Here is an 8992-nt window from a genome sequence, read left to right as displayed (position 1 = left end):
CTCCCTTTCTTCCCTTAAGTAATTCCTAAACACTTCCTATGTGCCTAGCCTATTTCCAATCACTGTGAATGATATACAGAAAGGTCCCGTGGCATATGGTCTCAAGGATGTGGCTATTTTTATTGTTTGATGTTTTTTCCCAAACAATAAGTTGGAATATGAAACTTGAAGCCTGGGTGCAGTGGCTCATACCTGTAATCCCAGCACTTTGGGAGGCCGAGACGGGTAGATCACCTTAAGTCAGAAGTTCAAGACCAGCCTGGTCAACATGGTGAAACCCAGTCTCTATAAAAAATACAAAAATTAGCCAGGCATGGTGCCGGGTGCCTGTGGTCCCAGCTACTCGGGAGGCTGAGGCAGGAGAATCACTTGAACCCGGGAGGCAGAGGTTTCAGTGAGCCGAGATTGCACCATTACATGCCAGCCTGGCAATAGGGTGAGAGTCTGTTTCAAAAAAACAAGCAAACAAACAAAAATCCAAACAAAAAAAAAAAAAAAAAAAAAAAACTTGACAATGATTTCTAATGCCACAGTTTTCTCATCTTTAAAATGACCTCACAGTGGTGAACGTCAAACTGGATCTTGTACATTACATGTTAGCGACTTAGCCCAGGGATTGACAATTGATTGTTAACAGTTTAGCAGTAAGACAATCTGGCACCATAGTTAAGAACATGAGCCATGGATCCAAATTCAAATTCTGGCTCACCCTGCTTACTGGTTCTATGGTCTTCAGCAGTATAGTCTCTTTGAGTCTCAGTTTGCTCATCTGAAAAGTGATTTAATGATAGACAACTCCATAATTATGAACTGATGATTAATGAGAGTGCCTACAAGTGTGTAACACAGTGATACCTAGTGAGTAAATTAAGGGCACTTTGATTTAAAAGATTTGTAATATTGGGGTTCAGGGGTTCAGGGTGCCCTCAGCTCCCCTGAGAGGATGTTTCTCTAGGTTCTTGGTCTCCTGTCCTCTCAAGAATGAGAGAGAGGACCACAGCATAGTGCACAGTAAATGCCAGACTCGAAAGTGTTTGTAGAAAGTGATTTATTTAAAGAGAGAGAGAGAAACAGCTAACTCTCACACTGAGTGAGAGAATCCAGAAAGATGGAATCCAGGGGAGGAAAGCAGCTTCCACATTGAGTGGAAGGGAATAGAGAGAGATGGAGTCTAGGAGGGGAAGACAGGCTTCCACGAGAGAGTGTGGAAGGGGCTCCAGAGGGAAAATCCAGGAGAGAGAAAGATGGCTTCCACGAAGGGAGTGTTTGTGGAAGGGGACCCAAACATGGAGTCCCTAATGGCACTTTTAAAGATTTTTTAAAATTAGGGGGACATAGTGGTGCACAGTTGTAGTCCCAGTTACCCAGGAGACTGAGGCAGGAGGATCACTTGACCCAGAAGGTCGAGGCTGCAGTGAGCTATGATGGCATCACTGCAGTTCAACGTAGGTGACATAGCAAGACCTTGTCTCTAAAACAAACAAACAAATAAATTTTTTCAGCACTATTAGGAACACATGATTGGAAATTTGGCCAGAAAATGAGAAATTGAAGCTCTGTCTTCAAAAATCAGAACACATTGTACCAGTGATCTGTTGCTGAATAACAAAACATTTCTAACAGTGATTCAAAACCAACAAAAGTTTATTATCTGTCTAGGATTTTTGGAGCAGATTCTCACTTCAGGTCTCTCTTGAGGTTTCAGCCAAGGTGTCAGCTGGGGCTGAAGTCATCTGAATGCTTGGCTAGGGATGGGGGAGCCATTCCCAAGATGCTTTGCTCATATTACTGGCAGCTGGTGCTGACTGTTGGTGAGAGTCCTCAGTGTGGGGTCCTTTCCAGAGAGCAGCTTCAGTGTCCTCACGATAGGAGCTGGCTTCACCTAGAGCCAATTATATAAGAAACAGAGGGGCCAGGTGCGGTGGCACATACCCGTAATCCCAGCACTTTGAGAAGTTGAGGTGGGTGGATTGCTTGAGGCCAGGAGTTTGAGATCGGCCTGGCCAATATGGTGAAATCCCATCTCTACTGAAAATACAAAAATCAACCAAGCATGGTGATTCATGATTGTAATCCCAGCTACTTGGAAGGCTGAGGCAGGAGAATTGCTTGAACCAGGGAGGCAAAGGTTGCAGTGAGTCAAGATCGCGCCACTGCACTGCAGCCTAGGCAACAGGGCAAGACTATATCTCAAAAAAAGAGAGAGAGAGAGAAAAGAAACAAAGAGGGAAACCATAATGCTTTTCATAGCCTAGCCTAAGGTATCACATCCCACCCCCAATCTATACTCTAGGAGTCACACCCAGACCTGACTCAGCCTGGGAGGGGACAACGCAGAGGCACAAACCTGGAAGCAAGCATCACTGGGGCTGCCTGGAAGTCTGGGGTCCACACTGTGATCTTCATACACATCTGTAAATAATCCAATGCTATGAAAGAGGATGTACTGTATTCTGAATTATTTTATGACTGGTAGAAATTAGAAGCAGCAGGCATATACATTTGAAGCCCTGGGCTTCAAGAGAACATGGATCAGACCATTTCCAGAGTCTGACACTTCTAAGGAGTTTCCAAAGGAAGGGAAGGTAAAGAGTCTACACCTATTATTAGCATATGTGCAGGCTTTCACTTATATATTATCTCATTGGATCTCAAAAATTCTCATCCATGCATTCACTTTAATCAAATACCAACTGTATATCAGATACCGTACTAGGTGCTGATAATACAGAAAAACAGATCAGACATAAATGTTGCCTCACAGCCCTTACCAGACAGCCAGGGGAAAGAAAGGCTTTGATGAAGTCTGAAGTGTGCACCTCATGCAGGCTTGATGTTCAGATTGCCTAAAAGCAACTTAACGAGTGCTTTCCATAGGCTAGGGATGGCGATGAATGCTTGAGAAGCCGTATTTCACGTAGTTCTACCACCTCCCTTGAAGACAGGTACTCTAAGTGTCTCTAATTTTTATATATGGGGAAAGTGAGCCTTAGAGAATTAAGTCAATGACTCAAGGCTGTGCCGCTACACAGCTAATAAGCAGGACCAGACTCCTGAGTTCAGCTGAGCAGTGGGGAGTACATTCCCACTCCAGTTACGGCTCCTAAGTTCTATACCCTACCCTGGCGCTGTGCCTTCCTAGAGGAAACAGTGCATCTTTCTAAGTCACACAGAGGGCTACCCAGGTCATCAGAGATCCTTGTAGAAAGGGTGAGCACCCCTAGCCCTATTTTATTCATTGCTGTATTACCCTCTCTGCTGTTGTGCACTGAAAGTCAAGGTGACAACAGAAAGCATCCAGAAGAGGGCAGAGAGGAGTGAAAGCTATTGCAGCCACCAGGATGGCCTGCGCTGAACTCATCTTTATTGGCGAGCGGGTAGGGCCAGCTTAGATTGATGTTGAATGGTGGGGCAGACACACATCTGCATATTTTTAGAGGAGTTTTTCAGACAGAAAAAGGAAGACAAAAGCAAAGAGCACTACTCCTTCTTCCTCTTCCCTTGCCTTCAGTTCAAAAATCATTAGATAGGGCTGAGCACGGTGCCTCATGACTGTATTTTCATCACTTTGGGAGGCCGAGGAGGGTGGATCACTTGAGGTCAGGAGTTCGAGACCAGCCTGGCCAATATGCTGAAACCTCATCTCTACTAAAAATGCAAAAATTAGCTGGGCATGGTGGTTCATGCCTATAGTCCTAGCTACTTGGGAGGCTGAGGCAGGAGAACTGCTTGAGCCTGGAAAGTCAAGATTGCAGTGAGCTAAGATCATGCCCTTGCACTCCAACCTGGGCATCTCAGCAATCGGCTAAAAATATTTTTTTAAATAAAATAATAATAATAATCGTTAGATGGGACTGAGTAATGTGGACATCCTGGTTGGCGGTTGGGGGCAAGTGGCTTGGGGCAGGGTAAGGAAGGCAGCAGAGCAAGGTTTTGTAGCCTGAGTGGGGTAAGTGTGGTGTCCCAGAGGAAGGGCAGCCACATTCCCTAGTGGGGAGAAGTGGACATTCCTATTGAGGGGTGGCTTTATAAGGGGTGATGGAGGCCTAATGGAGAGAAGTGCCATTTCTATTTAGCAGTAGCCTGATTCAGGACACTGGACCTAGTGGAAAGCACAGATATCCTATTTAGGTAAAGAGTAAAGGGCGGTGGAAGTTAGCAGGAAAAGGAAGCCACCTGTTCATGAGGTTGGCCAGCACTGAGTGTCGGAGTCCAAGCAGGGAGGGGAGGGCTTCACTGTGGACTGGCTGATCATACCTGGGGTGCAGGAGGCTGAGTGGGATGAGTAGAGCATCCTTTAGTGGGAGAGCAACTAAGGGGACAGGAGATTGGAGAGTGATGGTTAGTAGATGTGATGGTTAGTATTGAGCATCAGTGCGATTGGATTGAGGGATGCAAAGCATTGTTCCTGGGTGTATCTGTGAAGGTGTTGCCAAACTTGAGTCAGTGGACTGCAAGAGGCAGACCCCCCCTCAATCTGGGTGGGCACCCTCTGATCAGCTGCCAGCTCGGTCAGAATCAAAGCAGGCTGAAGAATGTGGGAAGACTAGAATGTTCTCGTATTTCTGGCCTCCATCTTTCTCCTCTGCTGGATGCCTCCTGCCCTCAAACATCAGACTCCGTGTTCTTCAGCTTTGGGACTTGAACTAGCTTCCTTGCTCCTCAGCTTGCAGTCGGCCCGTTGTGGGACCTCACCTGGTGACTGTGGTCAGTACTCTTTAATAAACTCCCCGTTAGACGTACACCTACTCTATTAGTTCTGTCCCTCTAGAGAACCCTGATTAATACATTAGAACAAAGTTCTCTTGGTTGGTTTCATAGTTCACGAGTTACCAACCAGTAGGGCTCTGTCCCCACAAGAACTCCTGAAAATAATCAGAACTTTTTTTTTCATAACTAGTTATTGAGTGCTTGGTGTACCTGTTTGCTTCTCTTTCCTCACAAGGCAGTTTTGTGTCACTGATGATGGTGTCAGAATGAGAATGCCCTCCTGGGTTCGCTCCATTTCTTTATTCTCCAAGCTGCTGGTTCTCCTCTGCATCTTCTCCTCTAGAAAGGACAAGATAATTTATAGTGCTTTCTGGCAGAACCTGGCAAGTGTTTTAGTAAATTTTAAAAAGTGCTTGTGAGAGAGAGAGAAGAAGAAGGGAGAGGAGGAGAAAAAGCAGGAGGTGGAGGAAGAGAAAATAGGTCAGTTTACAAAGTAACTCACCAGTACTCTTCAAAAGTGTCTAAATCATGAAAGACCAAGAAAGATGCAGAAATGTTCAGGTTAAAAAGTAATCTAGACCCAAAGATCTTTTTTATGTTTATTCATTATTATTTCTAGAGACAGTCTTGCTCCATCCCCCAAGCTGCCGTGCAATGGTGCCATCATAGCTCACTGTAACCTCTAACTCCTGGGCTCAAGTGATGCTCCCCCATTGGCCCCTCAAAGTACTGGGATTGCAGGTGTGAGCCACTGCAGCAGCGAAGCTTAAAATAAATGACAAAAAAGAAAGTTCAGGAGAAAAGGACAAGAAATGCTTGCGGAGACATTCAACACCAGAGAAAAAACATTAAAAATCCATTTTACTTTTACATTTGATAAATCTGCTGGGCAGCATCTTTAAAAAATATTTTTTAACATTGAAATAATGTTAGACTCACTGAAAAATTGCAAAACAGTACAAAGATTTTCCACGCATGCTTCCGCCACCTTCCTCTAATGTTAGGATCTTACATAACCGTTGCGCAATTGACACCACGAAATTATTATGGATACGATACTATTAGCTAATCTGCAGATCCTGCTGCAACTTCAATAGTTGTTTTTCAACTGATTTCTCTTTCTGTTACAGGAACCTATCCAGGCTCTCAAATTGCATTCGTTATTTTTCCTTAGCCCTCTCCAGGCTGTGGCAACTCCTGAGTCTGTCTTTGTTTTTTGTGACTTGGACACTTTTGAAGAGTACTGTTATTTTGCAAAATGCCCCCCTCGATTGGGTTTATCTGATGTTTCCTCATTAGATGCTTCCAATTAAAAGGAAGATTTGCATTTCAGACAAGAGTGTCACAGAAATGATGTGCACTTTTCAGAGTATTATGTCTGGGTATCATGATGTTGATATTACTGGTGATGTTAGCCCTCATCTCTTGGCTAAGGCAGTATCTGTCAGACCTCTCCACTGCCAAGTAAACATGTTTCCCTCTTTAATTAATAAGTATATGGTGGGGAGATACTTTGGGACTACACACATATCCTGTTGTCATTGCACTTTTTCCCCTAATTCAAGCATCTGCTGATGGTTCCTGCCTCAACAATTGTTGCCATGGTGTTGGTAGAATGTCTATAATCTTCTGAAAACACCAACTTCCTGTAAGAAAGCCCTCTGCCACCTAAAAGCAGTCCAATCCAGGTCTAATAGATTTGTCCAAGAAGTCTTTACATTTGGGACAATAATTTTCCTGAAGCTTCTGCTCAGTGACACTTAGGTCAACAGAAAACAATCATCATTCAATCTTGTATATTCTCTGCCTCTTCTTGGTCCTTCTTAGCTGCAATGAAACACTACACTCTAGGAGCAGCCCAGCAAGCAGAAAGCAGATAATTTTATCACTTCCCTTATAGCAGATATTCCTGTGGGATCTATAAGGTCCCAGTGAAGAAAGTGCTCCAGTGAAAAGCATGTTGGCTAAAGAAAATAAAGAAAGTGCTGGGGCCCTTTGTCAACCAAAGATCACGGGCACTCCATAAAATGCAGCTGCTACTCCGTTCCGACTTTTTTCAATACCTTTAGTGAAATAGTTTCCTAATAGTTTTTTAAAGTCAGTTTTCTGAGTCTGCCATTTTATCAACAGAATATAAATGATTCCAAATGTCAAATGTTTACAGATAATACAATTAGAACCAAATCTGTGCAGGTCAAACCAAGAAGTCTGAGTGAGTCATTTCCATTCTGCCGGTTATGCATTTATGTCTCTAACAGAGCTCTCTACAATCTGAGAACCTAGACACTTCTGGGGGATGTCGAATGTTCCATGCGGGAGACTTTGAGCTCAAAGTGTATTGTTTTTATTTTTCCTTCATATTCTGTAATTGACTTTTGGTTTCTGCATTCCATACACATTATAAGTGGAGTTTTGGATGTGAGTGTTAGAGCTTGTTTATGCAAAGAAAATTTCATCATATTAGATGCAACTCCTTAATATTTCATCAGTCTCCAATTTTAGCTGGAGCTATAGAGAGTGAATTAAAATAGCCAAGTCCCCTTCTCTTATAACAGTGGTTCTTGTAGCTATGGTTTGAATATGGTTGGTCTGCACCAAAACTCACTGTGAGGCTTGGTCCTTGAAGTGGCCATGTTGAGAAGTGGGGCCTTTAAGAGGTGATTAGGTTGTTAAGAAGGATTAATATCGGCTAGGTGCAGTGGCTCACACCTGTAATCCTAGCACTTTAGGAGACCAAGGTGGGCAGATCTCCTGAGGTTGGGGGTTTGAGACCAGTCTGATCAACATGGGGAAACCCCGTCTCTACTAAAAATAGAAAATTAGCTGGGCATGGTGACAGACGCCTGTAATCCCAGCTACTTGGGAGGCTGAAGCAGGAGAATTGCTTAAATCCAGGAGGTGGAGATTGCGGTGAGCCAAGATCATGCCATTGCACATCAGCCTGAGCAACAAGAGTGAAACTCTATCTCAAAAAAAAAAAATACATAAATAAATAAAGCATTAATATCTTTCTAGTAAGACTTGGTTAGTGCTTGAAGGAATGGATTCGTTCTTATGAAAGTGTGTTGTTACAAAGTGAGTGTGTTAGGCTGTTCTTGCATTGCTCTGAAGAAACACCTGAAACTGAATAACTCATAAAGAAAGGGAGTTTAATTGGCTCACACGTCTGTAGGCTACACAGGAAGCACGGCACTAGCATCTGCTTGGCTTCTGGTGAAGCCTCGGGAAACTTTTAATCATGGAAGAGGTGAAGGGGGAGCAGGTGTCTCACGTGGCAAGAACAGGAACAGGAGAGAACAGGAGCGAGAGGGAGTGGGGTTGTACTAAACACATTCAATCAACGAGATGTCACAAGAACTCACTCACTATGGTGAGCAAAGCACCAGGTTATGAGGGATCTGACGCCATGACCCGAACTCTTTCCTCTGGACCCCGCCTCCAACACTGGGTTTTGAAATTCAACATGAGGTTTGGTGAGAACATATGTTCCAACTATTATCAGTGAAGCTGGCGCTTCCGTTGAGCCCTTCGGCTTAATTGCTTCTGCTTCTGTTTCTCCACCATACTGTGATGCAGCATGAGGCCCTGACCAGGAGCCAACCAGGTACGGCCGTCTGATCCTTTATTTCTCAGCCTTCAGCATCTGAGGCAAAATAAACCTCCTTTCTTTGAAAATTCTCCAGGCTTAAGCTTTTTTTTTTTTTTTTGCTGTAGGAACAGAAAATGGACTAAGACACGATCCTATGTATTAATTATTTACCCTGTGTTTATGATTCTCCTTTTGGTTGAAGCATAGAAGTAGGTTGAAGAATCTTGCATGTTTTCTTTGTTCACTTTTTTTATTGGACTTTAGATTCTGGGGTCCATGTGCAGATCATGCAAGATCGTTGCAGAGGCACATTCACGGCAAGGCGGTTTGCTGCCTCCATCCCCCCATTACTTATACCTGACATTTTTCCCCATGTTGTCTCTCCCCACCCTCCTTCCAACTATCTCTCCCCTAGCATTCCCCCAATGGACCCCAGTGTGTGATGCTCCTCTCCCTGTGTCCACATGTTCTCATTGTTCAACACCCGCCTATGAGTGAGAACATGCGGTGTTTGCTTTTCCGTTCTTGCGTCAGTTTGCTGAGAATGATGGTTTCCAGGTTCATCCATGTCCCTACAAAAGACACGAATTCATCATTTTTTATGGCTGCATAATATTCCATGGTGTCTATGTGCCACATTTTCTTTGTCCAGTCATTGTTGATGAGCATTTGGGTTGGTTCTAGGTCTTTCCT

This window comes from Callithrix jacchus, chromosome 12 (genome assembly GCF_049354715.1).
Source record: "Callithrix jacchus isolate 240 chromosome 12, calJac240_pri, whole genome shotgun sequence".
In the NCBI taxonomy this organism is placed as follows: Eukaryota; Metazoa; Chordata; class Mammalia; order Primates; family Cebidae; genus Callithrix; species Callithrix jacchus.
The sequence above is the reverse complement of the archived record's forward strand: the minus strand, read 5'-3'. Positions refer to the sequence as shown.